This window comes from Apium graveolens, chromosome 2 (assembly GCF_009905375.1).
Source record: "Apium graveolens cultivar Ventura chromosome 2, ASM990537v1, whole genome shotgun sequence".
NCBI lineage: Eukaryota > Viridiplantae > Streptophyta > Magnoliopsida > Apiales > Apiaceae > Apium > Apium graveolens.
In genome coordinates, this window is record NC_133648.1 from 261,408,362 (window position 1) to 261,432,422 (window position 24,061).

Sequence of the window (24,061 nt, forward strand, 5' to 3'; positions counted from 1 at the left end):
TTGTAAAAATGGAGGAGATGCAGATCCAATTGCTGCTGATTTGATTATATAAATTGGTAGGGTGGAGAGAGAAGAGGGACACGTGGCACAACCAGAGCCAAGTAATTTGAATTTGCAGCTAGCAATAATTAACCTGCGACCTTTAATTCTACTACAACCTGCGCTTGTCGTACTCTTTTTCACTCAACTGGCGACTCACAAATAAAAGACACCAACATGCGCCTGAATAAAACAGAAAGCAACCTTTCTTTCTTTAATAACTTGCGACTGGATTTTTAGATTTTCAACATGCGGCTTCCTTTTAATTCCTTTGCTTTGAAATTGAGTTGTACAAAAGAAATAACAGAAGCTTTGTTTTATGCTGCGACTTAACCTCAAGATGCGCTAGTCTCAGCAATTCACTCAATTTGATTTGATTATTTCTGAGTTGTGCAAAAGAAACAAATCAAACAGGCTGGCCAGCAATTGATTTCGAACAGGCGCCAGGAAGTTCGTGCGGAGAAAGGAAAAGCGCCAGGGGGAGAATCGTCGTCCACGCGCGGAAGAAGAAGAGACTGGAAACGGGAGCGTGCTCTTCACACGCGAGTGGAGCGCCTCAGACAAGAATAACCTGCGGCTGCCAAACTGTTTTTGTACCTGTTATTTTTCTTTTTGTATTTTATTTTTTGGTTTGTATATTGTTGTACGCAGACCCCGCAGCTGTACAAAACAAAGAAAAATAAAGCTGCATTTCTTTGTTTTTTTTGCTAAATACATTTCGTTGTTTAACTTGTACAGGATCAATTCTTTTTCTTTTGTACACTAATCCAAACGCATGCATGCATGTAAGAATTTGGGTGGAAGGATATTTAAAATAAATAAATATTTAGTTAGTAAAATAAATAAATAAATGAAATAAGATTTCATTTATTTATTTAATAAAAAATAAATATTAAATTATTTTTCCAAAATTAAATATTGATATTAAATCAAATAAATAAATGTTTTTGAGTTTCAATTATTCATTTAATAAAAATCAATTTTTAATTTATATATTTTAAAATCAAATTGTGATATAAAATTAAATAAATAAATGAAATAGTTTCCATTTATTCATTTAATAAAAAATCAGTCATTGATTAAAAATAAATCTTGTAAATCCTCGAGCTGTACTCCTCTGTATCTTCAGGCCTTATAATCTCCGGGATTTTGTACCTCAAAATATCTCCATACTCCTCGAGTACAAAAACCACTTAACAGTGTTTCTAAAAATAATATTTTGTTTCCTTTAACGGATCACTAACGTCTCGTCCACGGGTCTGGTTCACAGATGACTAATTCCGCTCTCAGGCCTTCGTATTATACCCGTACAAACCACTGTTAAGCCTTCTACCTAATATAACCAACTACACTAGGAATCCTTGAGGTCTTCACACTGATTCTGATAACTGCTTCGAATGACTTCAACCTTATTTCTCCGATGCTTGAACATATTAATTAATTTTATACGGATCACTGTTGACGTCTTCTTCATTCTGCAGCTAACAAAACCTTTTGTGCATATACCCAATAAACAATTTGTACTGATCCTAGTGGAACATAGACTATTTCAAAGTCCTTGTCCTATGTTGAGTTATCAAAACCAGTATTGTTGAGTTATACATACAGCTTCAATCTTGCTCAACACTTAGTTAATCAAAACTCAAATTGTTACTTGTCTTAGCATTGAGCGATAACCATACATTGTTGCATAAGTGCATAATCCGAACTTAAACCAATTCTCTGTAGGAACGAACTTGAATTGAATCTTATACTACTTGTGATCGCGTACGCTTGCGTGTATTTTCGCGTTAAAATTACAACGAACAAGTAGCTCCATTTAACCTGGTAGCAGCTATCCTCCGGAACCCATGAATCCTCTTTCTAAACTCCTTCTCGCCTTTCTCAGTACTTCGGTATTCACAATATACTGTAGCTCTCAAATCTATCCTCGTATGTGTGGTTGCTCCATAAAACAGGTCTTAAACTGATGGTATAGAACATGGTGTGGGGTAAACTGAAAAGATGCACTAACAACTGAATGTCTGGTAGAACCAGAATCAGCACGCGGGGGTCCTCAAATAGGTGGTCTCACATCAAGGGATGGAAACAAATCTTAAAGAGGTGCAGCTGTCACAACAGGAGGTAATACTACTAATACTGGAGGAAGATCAAGGTGTGAATCAAATCGGGGTGGAGATGACGTTCCTCGAACAGGAGGCTCTGAATGATCAAATGATACAGTAAAAATTGGATCTGCCATTGCCATTATCTGAGAATCATATCGCAAGATAAGAATCTCGAATCGCAACATGAATTATACTGAAACCTACTATACAGTGGCACTCAACCTCACGACATCCTATCTTTCTATCTATTATTCCTAATCCTAACCCTTTACCCAATCCCGATAATCTAAGTTTTTTCAGTGACTTATAACCAGTAGCTCTAATACCAACCTGTGACGCCCTCCAAACCCGAGTCAGAAGTTTGGGGTTCACAACACACACACACACACAATATATAACCATGTATATGAAATATTATATGCAATGACCCTTCTTTACACAACCACGGATCGCAACAGGTTAAGAATGAAAACAAGCCACAACCTTAACTTATATTACATTGTACCAAATCCCAACTAGCTTAACTTAAAACTGATAATGTAATTACTCTTACAAACTTGCATAACTCAAAACTACAACATAAAGCTCTTGTTAGCTCGATCCAACTCAACTTGGAATTCTAGCTCGCAAACTGAACTGGGAAACCTCGCTATCAACCATTTCATTTTTAAATGTAGAATACATAAACAGATCTGCAAGAGTGAGCTAACTAGCTCAGCAAGTCATAATAACAATAACTGAGGTTAAACAGTGATCAATTGAAATAGTTTAGAGGAATCAAGTTTCTTATCAACCAATCATTAGAATTCGATATTCATTTTTAAATTTTAAAATCAAGGTTAGCCTGCTGATCAATCACGCACTAACCCCGAGTAAGGCACATGTCTTTTGCTCTATAAACTAGATCCAAGGAACACATTGGCCTAATTCGACCACGAATCTGGTCCACAAAAAGAAAACTATCCAATTATAAAATAATTCCATATGATAAATATTGCAATTCAATAAAATAGAATCATAATTAACATTGATAAAACATTTGTTTCAGATCATAATGCAATTCATGAGTATCACCAGGGTATATCAAGGTATGTATGAAGAATGGATTTAGTCCTGTAGAAGAATCAGGTATTAGATGGACAATGGTTCAATGGTTATACAAGGTGGAGATCTTTGATATTACAAGGTATTGTAGAGTAAATCAGTTTATGTATGTTCGAGCAATTTTGTTCCAATATTTGGTATTTGGTGTATATGTATTTTTGGGTAGTATCGTATTTGTGTTGTTTAGTATCTTGTTATTTGACAATCAATGGTTCACAATGAATAAAGCTTACAGCTCAATTGTCAAATGATATGATCAAGGTTTAGGGTTAAATAACCCAACTATCACAAGCTAACATTGGGTATAACTCAGGTATATTTAAAGCATTTCGAATATAAAACATGAACATCAGGGTGTACATACTATATATCTCGAGAAGGTTTAAGAATATTTGCCTTATCACAAATGATTTCCAACTTCACTTCCACTCGTCTAACGGTGCTACTCAATAACCACTTGTCTTCTTTTCTGTGCCTCGCTTCTACTCACTGATCAATTGCTTTCTTTTTCTACGCATCGATTCTATTTACTGATCACTTGCTTTATTTTCTACATCTCGATTCTCTGATAGGAATCACAAGTATTTATCAATACTCAGTCTCATATTATTCTAATCGTCACATAGACATCATAAGATTTCATCTACCCTTCGTTTCACCCAAATCCGGTTAACGGATTGAAATTTATGACTAAAACAGTCAAACGATAAACACATTGGCCTATAACACCTCAATCAGATAGCACACAATACATAGCATGCAAGGTATTCGATACCAATAATTTTTCAACGAAGGTTCGAGGTTAAAATGATTTTTCTTGTATTTAATACGATTTTTTGAACATTTTTCGGAATTAAAACGGGTACTAGAATCATTTTATAAATAAATAAAAAGTTTCAAAACCCAAATATGATTTTAAAATCATTTAATAATAATTTTCGAGCCTTGAACATAATTTAGAAAAATATTTTAAAACTCAAAACTATTTTTCAAAAATTTTAAATCAAAAGAAATAATTAAATTTAATTAAATAATCAATTAAAATTAATTAATAACTAATTAAATCAATTAATTATTTATTAATTTAATTAATTGACCAATTAAATAATTAGTTATTAACTAAAATTAATTAAATAATTCAGACTCATTTTTGAATAAAAAAATAATTTTCAAAATAAAAATAATGAATTTTGAAATTTTAAATAATTAAAAAAATTCTGAAAGTAAATATAAACATAAATATAATTTTTGCAAATTTTGGAAAGAGAAATACTATTTTTGCAAATTTTTAAAACAGCAGGGACTGATTTGCAAGTTCTTACAAACTACAGGGGCAAAGTGGTAATTTTCCCACTTTCCCACTATTCGCCGACGATCGCCATTAACAGCGACCCCAAGCTTTCCGGCAACCTTCAATACGTCCCGGAAACACACAAAATTAACAGGTCTTGATCGTTTTGATGCAAGGAACACATCTGCAGAGTTATTTCGAACAAATAATGCGTAGTTCGACCGAAAAATCGATCAAAACTTTCTGACGCCACCACGCCCGTTTTTCCGGCGAACTCAAATTACTTACCCTCTATTCATGAAACTTACATCATTCGATTACTTGTTACACGATCTATTTAATGGTATAAACCAATCAAACTAATTACCCTTGAATTAAAAACGCCTAATTTTCAATTAAGAACATTCATAGTTCACAAACCCTAATTTTAATAATTCGAAAATCAAACTCAATTTTCTATGTGTTATTGTACTCTAAATTCAACATATGATATACCAAAATGACCAGAATGAAATTATCTATAACATGCAAGCATCAAATCACACAAACAACATCCAAATCAAAAATTCTTAATTAAACCCAATTTAATTTGAAATTAAATAAAAATATAGAAAAATACCTATTGATTCTGCAGTATTATGGTTTATAGATTTTGAAAATACTCTTCAAGACCCTTGATTTGGTTACTAGAGCATAAAAATATGACTTCAATAACGCCTTCAAGTCTTGGTTTGATTCTCAAGAACACTAAAGAGAATAATCTTCTCCTTTGAGTTTGAGAATAATCAAAAAAGGAAAGTGTTCAATTGGAACATGAAAACGTGACTAAATTGGTCCTAGTTACTCTTCGGGACGGAGTGGAAAAAGGGAGGGGATTCTCGAACGCGTAAAAGGATCCAATGACTTCGAAAGAATTGAACGAGGAGCCGTATGAGGTGAAAATATCATGTACGTTTCTGTAGAGTGGCAGTAAGGGTGACTTATCTGTCAACTTTTCCACTATCACCCCCAAAAAACCAAACTCTGCCCTACGTAAAGTTGCCAAAGTACGATTAACCTCTGGATTTGAAATCAAGGGTTTTTCTCTGAAAATTATATATTTTTACTGTTTGGAAATGATTATCTGTACAAAATAAAATACGGTAAGGGATATTTATATTTACGGAATATTGGTACCCCCATTCGATCATATCAGATATAAAATAGAATACTTAATCGATAAAGCAGATCCAATTCAGTACCGTTTTTGGGATAATTATCAAAACCAGGCTTTTTATAAATACAGTCTTGGTCTCAGCGCTTTAATAAACAAATTCCGAGAAGATAATATAATAGTTTAATCAAAACATTCTGTTTCTCGAAAATACGGGTTTCATTGATTTACCGAAACAAATATTGTATCGAAAAAGTCAAAATATGGGAAATGCTTGGAATATTCAAATTAGGTTCTAAAGGAGTTTTCCCAAGACTTTCGGTTGTAAAAACGTAAAAACGGTTGAAGTCGGACGGTTCCCGATTTTAGAAAATAGTTTATAATTATTCGGAAAAATAATTTTCAAATAAATAATTTCTTTATAAAATCATATAACAACACATAAATTAATAGAAAAATAAAAAAAATCTATACTTTATTTTGGACATATAAAAATTTAAATACTCAAATACCACATTTAAACATTCAAACACAATTACCACTCAATAGATAATTCACCAAAATTCACATAAAAATCACATAATATTTAGTTATTGATAAAAATAATTACACAATATATCCCGGATATTATATGTGATGTCTGAAAGATTGAGAGAGAGGTATGAAAGACATGATAGGATTAAAGTTGAGAAGGAGGAAAAGGAAAGGCAGAATGCCAGGGAGATTGAGAGATTTGAAGAAAGATCAAATGAGTTTAAGGCAAGGGGGATGAGTAGAATCTCTAAAGATGGACATTTTCTAAACATTCAAGTTAGCAGATTTACAAGATTTAGAGTTGGTTATCTCAACCGTTATTCATTGGATGAATGGCTCAAGCTGGTAGAAGCCTTAAGAGAGACAAAAATAATTGAAGAACTACAAGTACTAGTAAATCTCAAGGACCTCATTAAGAAAGAACCATGCTATGAAAAAATCACTTGATGACTGTAATTACTGAACTTATATAATCATTGTTAGGCACAAAGCATGCGCTAAATAATTCACACAAGTACACGCGTTCACAAGTAATATAGAATGATTTCTAGTTCTTTCCCACAGAAACTCTGATTAATTATATTTAATTACACTTACTCACCAATGTATGATTATTCTTCAATGCCAGGACAATAACAATTAAGATTGGTTAACTAATATTAACTACGAGAATTATGCACTTGAATTAACAATATTAAACACACATGAGATCCTAACTTCATTACTACTTTATTCAATAGTTATTATAATTAACCTTAGCATGTAATGGTGATGATATTAATCGAACAACACGAAACTGATAAACGCCAACTTTCGTTGTACGAGTACCATTCTACCAAGCATCCACAATTAAGATAGAAGTTGAATAGGCATCAATTATGTTGAGACCCTATATGTCTAAAGAATTTGACAACATAACGATTTAAGCTCAAGTTATTCATGATGATTACACAGGGCAAGTAAAACGGTTAGAGTTACCCACTAATCATGCATACAATGCATGAACCTATGCTAGCATGGCAAGTTCTAAATCTCAAGATCCACTGTCGCTTCACAAGAGATTAACAGGCTATCTTACATGTTCGAGATGCATATAAGACGAATAAGCACAACCTATACTAGATATCATACAATCACCACATACCAAGGTATTAACCAATTAACTAAAGAAATCCATAGTAAATTCGCTAGAATCCCATGATCACGATTAGCCCATAATAAAACTCATCGTCACCATGGGTTCATATGGAAGCATGATAATAATATAACAATATAAGGCTAATAAAAATAGTTAATAAATAGTGAAGTACGTCACAAGAGTATTAAGGTTTAAAGCATAAAGAAAACTAGCATCCACAGTTACAACGAATTAAAAGAATCACAAGAAAAACTAATGATTCCTCTTCATCGTTGTTGCGTGCTAAAACGGTCTTCTCAATCTTCTTGCCCTCGCTCTTGATTATGAAAACGTCTTCCCATAAGGTTTATATAATAGTCCAAGAGAACCAGCACCAACAAAAGCCCAATTGTACTTGAATTAATAAAATCTAAATTCTGAAATTCCGCACGTACGCAGTCGCCTGCTGCCTCCACGCGGCCGCTTGCTGCCACGCGGTCGCCTGCTCCTACTGCGCGGCCTCCTGCTACCCTTTTGGAAAATACTTTATTTTTCTTCTGTTTTTGCTAATTTCTTCGCTCATCACCCATAGACTGATTTCAAGCACTTCCTTAAGCTTTATTCGATGAAAACCACCTATCTAAGCAAGTTATACCCTGAAATGCAAAAATACTAGAAAATGCGTCAAATACACAAAATACTTGAGTTCAAGACACCAATTCAAGCTGTTATGAGATGCTCTAAGTGGTATAAAATGCCACTTATCACACCCCCAAACTTGAATCGATGCTTGTCCTCAAGCATCACAGACTCAAACTCAGAATAAAACATGGATGAATGCAACTAGATGAATGCTGCGATCCCCTCACGATGACTAAACCAACCAACACATGACATATTAACAAATACAATTAGGAGACTAAAGATCAATAAAATCACACAAGCTAACATACAACTAGAAACGTGGTGTTTGCAAATGCTTAACATATATGCTTCGAAACTAGATCAATCATTATAACTTAATTATCCTCAAGGAAATCATACGCTTATACGAAGAATATATTCTAGACACAAAATGACTTATAACACTACAAGATTATTGGAGTTTATTACGGAATCATGCTTTTATTCAACACATAAACAAATGCTTATTTGATCGTGCAATGAGTGAGGTCCACAAAAGACTTATGCAATTGTACCCATTTAGCGAGCGCTAGGTTAGCGGAACCCAGACTATAAAAGCCTTAGGTTACTAGGTACAAAGTCCCCTAAGAACTTAATAAATCGAATACCAAAGAGCTCACTCGTGATCAATTGTGCATTAACCATATTTTTTTCTCTTTTTCTTTTTTTTTTTGTTTTTTTTCTTTTTTTTTCTGAGCAAGTGTGTTTCGCTCCATCTTGCTCAACCCTAGACTAATCGTAAACAATACGAGCCGGCTACTAGCCATTTGACGCGTAGCCATAATTAGCAATGAATTCCAATTTTTATCTCCAATTTTTATCTTTTCATTTCTTTTATCATTAAGAGCCTATCATACATTCTAAGTATAAGCAATAGATTAACCTCAAAAACCATCAAACCATGACAACGATCTAGTCCTTAAGCATACTCTAAGACTTAGTGAAATTACAAGTATTTCTAGCATGCATATCAACCTAACAAGATTCAACATGACTCTAATGCTATCACTACACTCGCATCAACATCACATATTAATCGGTAAAGCAACACAAAGGGATCATGGTATATGCATGAGCTATATGACATTATAATTAAAGCTATAAAATAAAATAAAAAAAATAATAAAAAAAACAATTTGGCAAAAATATGCAACTGTATGAACTAAACTAACATGAAAATGCAACTACATGACACACACACAAATATGTTCCTTAACTACCACCCCCAAACTTAAAATCTTCACTGTCCTCATTAATGTAATTGAAGACTCATGAAAATGCAACTACTAAGGATCTCCGTTCTTCATTTTTGGATCGCCATTAAAGACCTCCATCTTTCCATTAACATAAAGCTTCTTAAGGTAAACATACTGAACTACGAATTAAATATTATTTTTCGCATGGATCCTGCGGAGGGTTTCATTTTTTTTAAGATTTAAATTTATGTTTTCGTTGCGTTTATGTGCTAAAAACCCTTCAATGGCATCAGAGCTACTTGCGAAATTTTTTTAATTCATTTATGTGTTTAACTATTTTTGTTGCATATACATGATTTGCCATGATTTGATGTTGATATAATATGCTTATATATGTATGGTTTTGAATATATGATATTCATGTGAGTTGTATAATCATAAGATGATTATGTAATCTGTATATATACTAATATATACATGATTTATGTTTGTTCTAATTATGAGAATCATATTAGATACGGATTCTGAATTGGCTGCTGCAGATTTGCTGAAATCTGGGTCTGGTGTCCGATTTACGCAAACGAATACCCTATTCCATAGGTAAACGAGCGTCTGAACAAAGCTGATAGATAAAGCTATCAACGACTCGTCTGTAAGGCGTTTGATGTCGTTTACTGCCCGTAAACAGTGATTCTTGTTTTTCTGATTTGATTCTGATTTTTCTGATTTTTGTCATATTTTCTTTTTATGATTAGATCATGGATAATATGATATGTTAAGATCAGATTATGTGTTTTAACATGCTTTTATGTTTTGTATGAGCATGGTGGATGGTTATGGCCTTTCGACCTTAGTGTAATGGTTTTAATTTTGGTTTTAAATACGACTTGCATGTCGTCAATCTTTGTAATCATAAATCTCGAATGTAACTCGAGTTATTCTTGTAAGTTCATTAGATTAGTTTTACTTTCAATCATTAATGTAATTGAAGACTTAAGAAGGCTATCCAATGGAGGTGATACAAAGAAGAAGACGAGGCATACAAGAAGTCTAAACAAAGAAGAAAACTTATGTAATAAGTAGTTGTATTTATTTCCATCACCATATTAAATTGACCTTGATCTTTATCATGAGCTTGATAAAGATCACATAGGATGTGGCCATAACCAAACACATTTACTTTATTGCACTTTACATTTACTTGTTTATTTAATTTTATATATGAGATATATGCCTATGTTTACCATGCGATGATAGATTTGGGTGAACTTAAATCAATGTAAGGCGTGCTCTAGAAAATCTAGAATAGGAATCGTTTCTTGCCTTAACAATAAATATTATGAATACGATCATGAGATTCTTGTGTTTATGAAACACGTAATTGAATATGAATTTTCAATATTGAGAGAAAGGATGATTCTATCGACAACGGATTTCTATCTGTAAGAAAGGGTTATTAAGTGACGCCTCTTGACAATGCTCCACCCGATCTGGGAATCATCTGATTATCGATTATTGATTTGAAATATTAAATTTAAAAGGAAGAATCTTTTTATAATATTATTATGATTGTAACATAATATAATCCCTCTAAATTAAATAATATCAAGTAGTAATTGGCCAATGACACAACGGGCTTGTGTCGGTCATAGCCTTCCAACATGGTATAAAGTGGTTCTTATTTTTAAATCATTGTCGTTTTGTGCTACAGCCGAGGGATTTGATTTCAAAATAAGAAATACTTGTCTATTACATAGAGATGTGTACATTGAATTAGAATCTAAAGGTCGGTACGTGCTACAGCCGTGGGCAGTTGGAGACTGATTCAATTGTACGAAATGTTGGGTTAGACTTGACTTAGAATATTGAGTTTGTCGTGCCACAGCCGTGACTCAATTATTCAAGAGGCTAAACTTATATTAGGGAATAACATAAGATGTAATTGACAAGAGTTGTCTGCCTATTGAACATCACATGACGTTTCGTGCCACAGTCGAGGTTGTGTGATAGAATGTAGGATCCCTATTCCCACTAGCATTATGAATGCTTAATTTTCACTTAGGGGGTTGAAAAAATTAGATAAACTAGTGGGAGACACTTATGAATAAAGACCCGATTCATATAGTGTTTTGAAATGAAATTGAATATTTGCTAAGTGTTGTTATGTGTTTATCATTTACAGATTTACTATATTCATCATGTCTTCTGCACTATCACTCCGGAGCATACTAGATGCTCACAAGTTGACTGGTCCTAATTTAGCTGTTTGTTTTCAGTGTAACAAGTTGGGGCACTGGAAGAGGAACTGCAAGGTTTACCTTGCAGAATTGAAGAAGAAGAAGGGTAGTAAGACTACCGCTTCTGATTCAGGCATGTTCATGATTGAAGTTAATATATCACTAGGTCAAATTTCTACTTGGGTATTAGATACCGCCTGTGGTTCTCATATTTGCAATTCGTTGCAAGGACTAAAGGGAAGTAGGACTCTTGAAAAAGATGAGGTGATTCTACGTATGGGCAATGGAGCAAGGGTTGCGGCCATATCTGTAGGATCATTTAGTTTACATATGCCTACGGGCAAGACTATTATTTTGAATAATTGTTATTACGTTCCCTCTATTGTGAGGAATATTGTTTCTATTCCTATGTTGGATGTGGATGGTTTTTCATTTATTATTAAGAATAATGAATGTTCTATCCTTAGAGATAATGTTCTTTTTGGATGTGGCATTTTAAATAATGGTCTGTATGTATGTGACTTAGAGCATGATTTACTTCAGATTGAACAAACTAATAAAAGAAAATGAGATGATGAAAATCTGACCTATTTATGGCACTGTAGGCTAGGTCATATTAGTGAAAATAGACTGCGGACATTGCATAAGGAATGGTTACTTGACCCTTTTGATTTTGAATCATATCCTACATGCGAGTCTTGTCTATTGAGTAAAATGACCAAATCTCCATTTAGTGGACATGGAGAGAGGGCTGCAGATTTTCTAGGATTGGTACACACAGATGTATGTGGACCAATGTCTACGCAAGCCATGGGTAGATTTTCGTACTTCATTAATTTCATAGATGATTGATCTAGATTCAGATATGTGTATTGTCACACCCCCAACTTAAACAGCAAAATAAATATAGCTATTACATCATTTTAATAAAGAATACACAACCAACTCCAAGATCTTACAGTTTAGGGTTTGGAACAGCCCAACACTACCAACTATTACATCTGATTACAAATACCGAGTCCTCACACAACTATTATTACTTATTCTACCTGAGCTCGAACATAAGCATCAGCATCACAGGTCTTACGGGCAGTCTGCTTGAATCTAACCATAGCTGCTAGCTGTAATATCAGGGTAAAGCAAAAAGTGAGCCAAATGCTCAACAAGTGCTAACAGCACAACACAAAACATAAATCGAGATATACTTTTAAGAATGCCAATGGAGAGACATAACTAATGATAACGAGAGATAAAACTATGTGAGATGGCATCATTTTGCTTGTATCAAAACAATTTTAAAAAAAATCATGTCTTAATCAAAATCATTTTATGACGCTACGGATTACAACCGGTGATCAGCCGCGAAGTAATCCCGAACCTCGCTGGGTTCTAAAACATTAACGGAAAAACAAATCCTAATACAAGCCGTTTTCCCTCGTCTCGAGATCCTACATAAATAATAATAATCCTTATTATAATATATTCTTACCATCTCAACCTATTTACAACCCGAAATTAAACACGGATGGCACTTAGGCCTATATGCACTTAATTTATATCCACCTTTATATTTCAAATGTACACACGTAGCCACATAATCACATATCGTATATTAATACCAAATAACACCATAATGCAACACTAGGCTTGGATGATCTTGACTCACAACTTAAGTCACTTGGTCGCTAAACTAGTCAAGATCTTCAAATTTTGGCTTCCTAACTCGATGTGCCTTTCCTAAATTATCCAAAACCTATTGACCCTCACTTGTGCCTTTTGCTCTACGGACCTTATACTATCTTACAACTATGGTGGTCGACCTAATACTCACTTCTAAGTGTTCTAAAACTATGTGATAAGTGAAAGTGCTCACTGGTGCAAATTTCAGAATGACAACTATGGTTTCTTGAGTACATTAGACACTCTTAAACTACAAGTTTTCCTTCAAAACTTTTACACAAGACTCTCCTGACCTAAGGGCATCTCAAAAACTTGATATGGCTCAAGGGCCTGGCTTGGGCCTGTTAGGGCGAAATCACGCACTAATATCCACGCAAGTATACGCGTTCGCAAGTAATATAGAATACTTTCTAGTTCGTTCCCTCAGAGACTCAGACTAAATTTTGTCTAATTAAACTCACTCACCAATGTATGACTACTTCTCAATGTTAAGATAATAACACTTAAAATTGTTGATTAAATATTAACTATAATTAACTACTTAATTAACCACTTAACTAACACTTCAACTTATCAATAATAAAACACTCATGAGATCATAACTTCATTATTACTTCCTTCTATAGCCATTGTTATTACCTTTAGCATGTGACAGTGATGACATTAATCGAATAACACGAAACTGATAAAAGCCAACTTTCATTGTACTAATACCATTCTACCAAACATCCACAATTAAGATAGAAGTTGAATAGTCATCAATTATGCTGAGTTCCTATATGTCTACAGAAATTGACAACACAACAATTTAAGCACAAGTTATTCCTTTTGATTACATAGGGCAAATAAAACTGTTAGAGTTACCCACTAATCATGCACAACGTACACGAACCTATGCTAGCATGGCAAGTTCTAAATCTCAAGATCCACCGTCGCTTCACAAGAGATTAACACCCTATCTTATATGTTCGCGACGCACATAAGATGAATACGCACAACCAATACTAGATATCATGCAATCATCACACACTAAAGTATTAAACAATTAACTAAAGAATTTCATAATAAATCCGTTGCAACCCCATGATCACGATTAGCCCATAATAGAACTTATCGCCATCATGGGTTCATATGAAATCATGATAAACAACACAAGGAAATAATAACTAAACTAATTATATTAAAACAGAGTACGTCACAAGAGTAAATAAGCCAAAGCAAGAAAACTAGCATCCAATGTTACAACGAAACAAGAATCACAAGAATATATGCTTCCTCTTCGCTGCAGTGTGCTAAATCGGTCTTCTTCCTTATCTCCTTCGCTTCTTGCGCCAACACGATTTAAAACATAATCTCCTTCTTATTCTCTATGAAAACGTCTCAAATCTACTTATATAATAGTCCCATAAAACTCAGATTACATAGAAGTTGGAAGCCAAACAGAAGTAGAAGTCTAAAATAATTCAGCTTTTTCCCCGACCCTGCGCGGCCGCTCAGCATTGCTGCGCGGGCGCGCAGGACCCTACTGGAAAAATTCCAGGTTTGCTCCGTTTCTTCGCCGTAATCTGCCCGTTCTTTTCCTCTCTCAATGGTGAACACATGCCAAGGCTTATTCTTGATGATTCCTCCTCCGAAATGCAACTAATACCCTGAAATGCATAAACACTAGAAAAACGCATCAAATACACAAAATACTTGATTTCAAGACACCAATTTAAGCCATTTTAAGACGTTCTAAGTGGTATAAAATACAACTTATCACACCCCCAAACTTAAATCGATGCTTGTACTCAAGCGTCACAGACTCAAAATAAAGAAAAATATGCATGAATGCAATCTATATGAAAATGCAACGATCCCCCTCACTACAATTAACCAACCAAATTGTCACGTCTCAACGAATGCAGTTAGACACTAAAGATCAATTAACTCATGCAAACGGACATACAGCCAGAAACGTGGTGTGTGCAAATGCTTAACAGATATGCTTCGGAACTAGACCAATTACTATGACTAGACTATCCTCAAGGCAATCCTACGATTATACAAAGAATAAAAATTCTAGGCACAAAGTGATATACAACACTACAAGAACTCTGGAGCTTACTACGGAATCGTGCTTTTTATTTACAACTCAAATGCTTATTTGACCGTGCAATGAGTGAGGTCCACAAAAGACTTATACAATGGTATCCATGTAACGAGCGTTAGGTTAGCGGATCCCAGACTCTAAAAGCCTTAGGTCACTAGGCACAAAGTCCCCTAAGAACTTAATAACTCGAATACCAAAGAGCCCACTCTTGATCAATTATGCAAAATATATATATATTTTTTTCTCTTCTGAGCAAGTGCGTTTCACTCCATCTTGCTCAACCCTAGACTACTCGCATAACATGCGAGCCGGCTACTAGCCATTTGACGCCTAGCCACAACTAGCAACAAATTCCATTTTTACTCCATTTTTTTTTTCTTTTTCATGCCTTTACCACTAAGAACCTATTATCAAATTCTAAGCATAATAAATAGATTATCCTCGAAAATAATCAGATCATAACAATAATCTAACCCTTAAGCATTCTCTAAGACTTAGTGAAAATACAAGTGCTTCTAGCATGCATATCAACCTACACAACTTAATAACACTTTAATGCTATCACTACACTCGCATCAATATCACAATTCAATCGATAAATCATTGCAAAAGGGATCATGGTATATGCATGAGCTATATGATATGACAAACAACTAAAGCTATAAAATAAATAAATAAAAAACTATATGGCAAAAATTATGCAACTATATGAACTAACTATCATGAATATGCAGCTATATGACACACACAAAATATTCCTTAACTACCACCCCCAAACTTAAAATCTTCACTGTCCCCAGTGAAGGTAGTAGAAAGGAACACAGGGTATACCTACTCGGAATCATCATCATCATCACCCTCAGTGGGTGGAGTATCAGGCGGCGGGTATGCAGAGTCCTCACCAAAAACTGGCCACTGGATATCAGCTCCAAGGCCTCGAAAAGCAGTCCCTAATGCAAGGGTGAGCTTCTGAGCAAACCTGCTCTGCGTCTCATACATGGCATCCATCCGCCGTGAAAGCCTCCTATACTGGGCATCACCCATCCCAGCACCCTCCTGAGCTCTCGAAGAACCAGCCTCACCACGCCCTGGCCTAGCCATAGTAGCACCTCGTGCTGGACGTCCTCCTGGAAGACGATAACCCAGCCCATGCTCCTCAGGCTCACCACCGGTCCACTCCTGCATCCCATTCAGAGTGCCAGAATCTATCGGAGCTGCTGACAACTGCAACTACTCATGAGCCGGCCAGTTCACTCCTACTGCTTGGCATAGCTTCGTAACCGTGGATGCATAAGGGATGTTCATATGCTTTGCTCCCCTCAAAAACTTCAGAATTCCTTGGTAGATAAACTCACCAAGGTCCACATAGTATTCCTCATTCAGAATTCCCCACAACAACTGTGCTCTCTCAACTGTGACCTTGTGTGCATGTGAAGAAGGCAAAATATTAGCACATATAAATGCATTCCATGCACGGGCATACCTGTTCATGGCGATCGCCGGAAAGTGACGATACTCATTATTGGCTGGACTGCGGTTCCAAACTGTGCCCGGTCGACAGAGAGTCGCACAAATCAAATCCAAGTCAAAATCCTCAGCAGTCTTTTCATTCCAGTTCTCCTCCTCGGGCTTCCTTTCTCGCTGTCCAATCACACGGCGAATCGCCGCAGGATGATAATCAACCGTCAGCCCACGAACTACAGAAAACCCATTCTTTTCAGCCTTCGCGTTCGCGTAGAACTCGCGAACAACACTCATCGGTACTGCTTCGGGTGACTCACAAAAAGCTATCCACCCCTTCTCTGCAATCATGGGCAACAACTCACCATCCCTCCCTGATGGTAAAAACCCCCTCTCCTTCAGAATCGGCTTCCCCAACAGCCTAGTGTACTCCTCCTCCGCAGCTCTGTCAGTTAACCGAGGCCTTGCAGCAGTACCCCTTGATGAATCAGCAGTAAGAACTGTGCTGCTGCTGTCAATAGTGCGTGCTCTCTTGGGTGCCATTGATTTGTGAATAAAAGTGTGTAAGAACTGATTTTTGATGTTTATGAGAGGGTTTAAGTGTAGAAAGTTTGTGGGAGATATGTGGGATAGGTGTATATATATATAGGGTGTGGAGTAGGTTGAATTAGATTAGGAGTGGGGTTGAGGGATAAAATCATGGGGTAATGGGAAAAGAATTCGTGGGTTTATGGGCTGTGATGGGTTTTTGTGTTTTTGTTTTTGTTTTTTTTTTTCTGAACTGTAAAAAATTTTCTGGAACTCGACCCCTGCGCGGCCGCTCAGCATTTCTGCGCGGGCGCGCAGCAAGCTGCGCGGCCGCTCAGCATAGCTGCGCAGGCGCGCAGCAAGCTGCGCGGCCGCTCAGCATAGCTGCGCGGGCACGCAGTGGGTCTCTGGAAATTTTTTTTTTCAGCCCCTTTTTCTGATTTTTTTGTGTTTTTGGATAGGTTATTAACTTCTAAGGGTTCCTGTAACAACAATTCATGGGTTGCCTCCCACGCAGCGCTTCTTTTTCGTCATTAGCTTGACGTTCCGTACCTTTCTCAAGTAGTCAACAAAATGGCACTAACCACCTCTCGGTTTTCCATGTCCCCATAGTAGTGCTTCAACCGCTGACCGTTAACCTTGAATGCTTGGTCCGAATCATTCTCAAAAATTTCCACCGCTCCATGTGGAAACACAGTTTTGACAATAAAAGGTCCAGACCACCTTGATTTCAACTTCCCAGGAAAAAGTCGGAGCCGAGAGTTGAATAACAGAACTTGTTGCCCTGGCACAAATAACTTAGGATGTAGCTTCCTATCGTGCCACCTCTTCACCTTTTCCTTATACATTTTGTTATTCTCGTACGCTTGCAGTCGAAATTCATCAAGTTCATTAAGCTGAAGCATTCTTTTCTTACCAGCTGCATCTAAATCCAGGTTCAATTTCTTCAATGCCCAGTAGGCCTTATGCTCAAGCTCCGCCGGCAGATGACATCCCTTACCGTACACCAACTGAAACGGTGACATCCCAAGTGGAGTTTTGTATGCTAGTTCTGTAAGCCCAAACAGCTTCATCGAGCTTTAAAGACCAATCCTTCCTTGACGGACAAACAACCTTCTCTAGAATGCGCTTTATCTCTCTGTTAGACACTTCCGCTTGACCATTTGTTTGCGGATGATAGGCAGTAGCTACTCGATGATTCACATTATAACGCTGCATCATAGAAGTGAACTTACGGTTGCAAAAATGCAATCCTTCATCACTTATGATTACCCGAGGCGTTCCAAACCTTGTGAAAATTTGCTTATGAAGAAAATTTAGCACTGCCTTTGCATCATTTGTCGGTAAAGCTTTAACTTCGACCCATTTTGAGACATAATCGACTGCCAGCTAAGATGTACTGATTATTGCAAGACGAGATAAAAGGCCCCATGAAATCGATTCCCCACACATCAAAGACCTCGACTTCAAGCATCACATTTAATGGCATCTCATCCTTCCTTGACAAATTTCCCACTCTTTGGCAACGATCACACCTTAAAACAAACTGATGAGCATCCTTGAACAAGGTAGGCCAGAAAAAACCTGCTTGCAGAATACGAGCTGCCGTCTTCTCACCTCCATAGTGTCCACCATAAACCGTGGAATGGCAGTCTCGTAATATCCCCTCCGTCTCACAGAACGGGATACATCTCCTGATGATCTGGTCAGCTCCCTGTCTAAATAAATATGGTTCATCCCACATATACCACTTCACCTCATGCAGAAACTTCTTCTTCTGAGCGGATGTAAATTAGGCGGCATTATATTGCTGACAAGATAGTTTACAATATCTGCAAACCATGGTTCTTCCTCCTGAATTGCAAACAACTGCTCATCCGGAAAAGATTCATTGATTAACGTCCTATCTTGTGAAGTAGAATCGGGGATTCTCCAACCTAGAGAGATGGTCAGCTACTTGATTCTCAGTACCTTTTCTATCTTTGATCTCTAACTCAAATTCCTTGAAGTAAAAGCACCCAACGAATGAGTCTCGGCTTCGAATCCTTCTTAGAAACCAGATAGCGAATAGCTGCATGATCAGTGAATACTGTTACTTTCGTACCAAGCAGATAAGATCGAAATTTCTCAAAGCCAAAGACTATAGCCAAAAGCTCCTTCTCAGTAGTGGTGTAGTTCAATTGGGCCCCATTTAAAGTCTTACTCGCATAGTAGACCACATGGAAGAGATTTTTCTTGCGCTGTCCCAGAACTGCACCTACCGCATAGTCACTCGCATCACACATCATCTCAAACGATTCTGTCCAATCTGGTGCTGTAATAACGGGTGCCGTGATCAAACTCTCCTTGAGAGTCTCGAATGCTGCCAAACATTCATCATCAAATTTAAAAGGCACATCTTTCTCAAGTAAATTGCACAACGGCTTAGATATCTTTGAAAAGTCCTTGATGAATCGCCGATAAAAACCCGCATGACCGAGAAAACTACGGATTCCTTTCACCGAATTAGGTGGGGGAAGATTTTTAATGACTCCCACCTTGGCCTTGTCCACCTCCAGACCTTTGCTAGAGACCTTATGCCCAAGGATAATGCCTTCACGCACCATAAAATGACATTTCTCCCAATTAAGCACCAAATTAGTTTCCACGCATCTTTTGAGTACGGCGCGCAGATTATTCAAACATTCATCATATGAGTGTCCAAAGACGGAGAAGTCATCCATGAACACTTCGACGTTATTTCCAATCATGTCAGAGAATATAGCCATCATACATCTCTGAAAGGTGGCCGGGGCGCCACATAACCCAAACGAAACTCTACGAAAAGCAAATGTGCCAAATGGACAAGTGAAGGTAGTCTTTTCCTGATCCTCTGGTGCAATACAAATCTGATTATACCCGGAATAACCATCCAGAAGACAAAAATACTCATGTCCCGCCAATCTATCAAGCATTTGATCAATGAATGGGAGAGGGAAGTGATCCTTCCTTGTGGCTTTGTTCAATTTTCTATAATCCATACATACTCTCCATCCTGTAACTGTTCGAGTAGGGATGAGCTCATTCTTTTCATTTGCGACCACAGTGATACCTCCTTTCTTAGGTACACATTGCACGGGGCTCACCCACGAGCTGTCAGAAATAGGATAAATGATGCCTGCATCTAGCCATTTCAGAATTTCTTTCTTCACCACCTCCTTCATGATCGGGTTCAGTCTTCGCTGCTGTTCCACAGTTGGCTTACTACCTTCCTCTAACAGAATTTTATGCATACAATATGAAGGACTTATCCCCTTGATGTCTGCTATGGTCCATCCTATAGCCGATTTGAATTCTCTCAAAATCCTTAAGAGCTTGTCTTCCTCACTACCTGAAAGGTCAGCTGAAATAATAACAGGTAACGTAGATGAATCACCTAAAAAAGCATACCTTAAGTGTTCAGGTAATGGTTTGAGCTCCAAGGTAGGTGCTTCCTCTATTGATGGTTTGAGCTTCCCTTCAGCATTCTTAAGGTCAGAAGTACCAAGAGATTCAAATGGTATGTCGAGCTTTCGCTTCCATGGAGCAGCGTTAAGATATTGTAATTGCTCGTTGCTATCTTCATCATCACTGTCAAATTCCCCCACTAAGGCCTTTTCCAATGCATCAGACATTAGCATGTGATCGAGTTCCGAAGTAACCGCAGAATCAATCACATCCACTTTTAAGCACTCCTCATCTTCTGTAGGGAATTTCATTGCCTTGAATACGTTGAAGGTCACATCCTGATCTTGGACCCGCATAGTAAGTTCCCCTTTTTGCACATCTATCAAGGTACGGCCAGTAGCCAAGAAAGGCCTCCCCAAGATTATGGGAATCTTCTTATCTTCCTCAAAATCCAGAATAACAAAATCTGCAGGAAAGAAGAGCTTATCCACCTTGACGAGCACATCCTCAACTATGCTCCTTGGGTAAGTAATGGAACGGTCCGCCAATTGTAGCGACATGTATGTGGGTTTTGGATCAGGCAGATCCAGCTTTTTAAAGATCGACAACGGCATCAGATTAATGCTTGCTCCCAAATCACAAAGGCACTTGTCAAAAGTTAGATTGCCAATGGTGCAAGGAATGGTGAAGCTTCCTGGATCTTTCAGTTTTGGTGGTAACTTTTGCTGCAGAACAGCGCTGCATTCTTCCGTGAGAGCAACGGTTTCAAGGTCATCCAGTTTCACCTTCCTTGAAAGAATAGTCTTTATAAACTTTGCATAACTAGGCATTTGTTCCAGAGCCTCAACGAAAGGTATATTGATGTGAAGTTTCTTGAACACCTCCAGAAACTTCCCGAACTGTCTATCCAGCTTTTGTTGCTGCAATCTCTTAGGAAAAGGTGGTGGAGGATAGAGCTGTTTCTCCCCTGTATTAGCCTCAGGCAGAGTGTGTTCAACAGTAGTCTTCTTTGGTTCCGCCACTTTCTCCTTTTGCTTAGATTCTTCATCTCTAACTTCAGCTTCGACTTCCTTTGCCTTTTCAGCATCAGCTACTTTTCCAGACCTTAAGGTAATAGCCTTGACTTGCTCTTTAGCTTCCTTCCTGCCTGGTACTTCCGTGTCACTGGGAAGAGTGCCAGGTTGACGATTGAGCACTGCATTGGCTAATTGACCGATTTGATTTTCCAAGGTCTTGATAGAAACCGCCTGACTCTTACACAACAACTTAAGTTCCTCAAACTCAGCACTAGTAGGTGCAGCTGCACTTCCCTGTTGAGGATATGATTGCCTTGTAGCATACTGCTGTGGTTGCTGGAATCCAGGTGGGTTAAACTGTTTACTTACTCCTTGCTGATATGTTGGCTGAATAGCATTCTGATTATTCCCCCAGCTGAAATTTGGATGATTTCTGTTGTTAGGATGATGGGTCGCTGGCACAGGCTGCTGTTGTCGCTGATAATTATTCATATACTGAACATATTCGTTGATAAGAGAACACTGATCCGTAGCATGAGAACCTGCATAAAGCTCACAAACCATAGCTATTCGATTAACTCCATACGTAGCCAAAGAATCAACCTTTATTGATAGCGCTTGGAGCTGGGCTGCAATAGCGGTGGCTGCATCAACTTCCAAAATACCTGCTACCTTGCCTGACGTCATCCTCTGAGTTGGGTTTTGATGCTCATTTGCAGCCATCGTCTCGATAAGATTATACGCCTCAGTATAGCTTTTAGCCCATAAGGCGCCTCCAGCTGCTGCATCGAGCATGGGCCGAGATTGGGCCCCCAAACCATTATAAAAACCAGTGATTACCATCCAATCCGGCATTCCATGATGTGGACATTTTCTCAACATTTCCTTGTAGCGTTCCCAAGCTTCGCACATAGATTCTGTAGGTTGCTGCGCAAACTGAGTAAGAGCACTCCTCATAACAGCAGTCTTTGCCATTGGATAAAACTTCACCAGAAACTTTTGCGCAAGATCTTGCCACGTAGTGATGGACCCAGCTGGTTCAGAATGTAACCAGTCTTTAGCCTTATCCCTCAATGAGAATGGGAAAAGCCTCAACTTGATAGCCTCATCAGTCACGCCATTATACTTAAAAGTGCTGCAGATCTCGACAAAATTCCTTATGTGCATGTTGGGGTCTTCAGTTGCCGCTCCTCCAAAAGAAACAGAATTCTGCACCATCTGAATAGTGCCCGGCTTGATTTTAAAGGTGTTAGCTTGAATAGCCGGATGAAGGATGCTTGACTGAATGTCATCAATTTTAGGCCGAGAAAAATCTATAAGAGCTGGATCAGCTTGAATAATACGATCTCCCATGTTTACTGGTTCTTTCTGCTCAGTTCCTGAATCCGAATCCTCAAAATCTAACTTCTCCGGAGTATCAAGAACTTCGTCTTTCTCCTCAGCTGTATCTAAGGTCCTTTTGCGAGCACGAGAACGAGTTTGCATAAACGCTTGCTAAAGTACCTGAAACACAACCGAAAAGAGTAATTAACTACTACGTCCTAATCACTGAGTCCTAATGACCAATGATGGTAAGTACATAAACTAAATAAATACGCCGAGTCCCCGGCAGCGGCGCCAAAAACTTGTTAGGGCGAAATCACGCACTAATATTCACGCAAGTATACGCGTTCGCAAGTAATATAGAATACTTTCTAGTTCGTTCCCTCAGAGACTCAGACTAAGTTATTGTCTAATTAAACTCACTCACCAATGTATGATTACTTCTCAATGTTAAGATAATAACACTTAAAATTGTTGATTAAATATTAACTATAATTAACTACTTAATTAACCACTTAACTAACACTGCAATTTATCAATAATAAAACACTCACGAGATCACAACTTCATTATTACTTCCTTCTATAGCCATTGTTATTACCTTTAGCATGTGACAGTGATGATATTAATCGAATAACACGAAACTGATAAAAGCCAACTTTCATTGTACTAATACCATTCTACCAAACATCCACAATTAAGATAGAAGTTGAATAGTCATCAATTATGTTAAGTTCCTATATGTCTACAGAAATTGACAACACAACGATTTAAGCATAAGTTATTCCTTTTGATTACATAGGGCAAATAAAACTGTTAGAATTACCCACTAATCATGCACAACGTACATGAACCTATGCTAGCATGGCAAGTTCTAAATCTCAAGATCCACCGTCGCTTCACAAGAGATTAACACCCTATCTTATATGTTCGCGACGCACATAAGACGAATACGCACAACCAATACTAGATATCATGCAATCATCACACACTAAAGTATTAAACAATTAACTAAATAATTCCATAATAAATCCGTTGCAACCCCATGATCATGATTAGCCCATAATAGAAC

The 24,061-nt window shown here is 37.3% G+C and overlaps 1 non-coding gene across 1 annotated transcript; it reads left to right on the forward strand.

The window, feature by feature from the left end:
* The first annotated feature begins 22,519 nt into the window (after positions 1 to 22,519).
* Positions 22,520 to 22,626, forward strand: LOC141709265 (small nucleolar RNA R71). The gene has a single exon (XR_012569851.1). It is a non-coding gene; the product is annotated as a small nucleolar RNA R71 (small nucleolar RNA).
* The last annotated feature ends 1,435 nt before the right edge of the window (positions 22,627 to 24,061 follow it).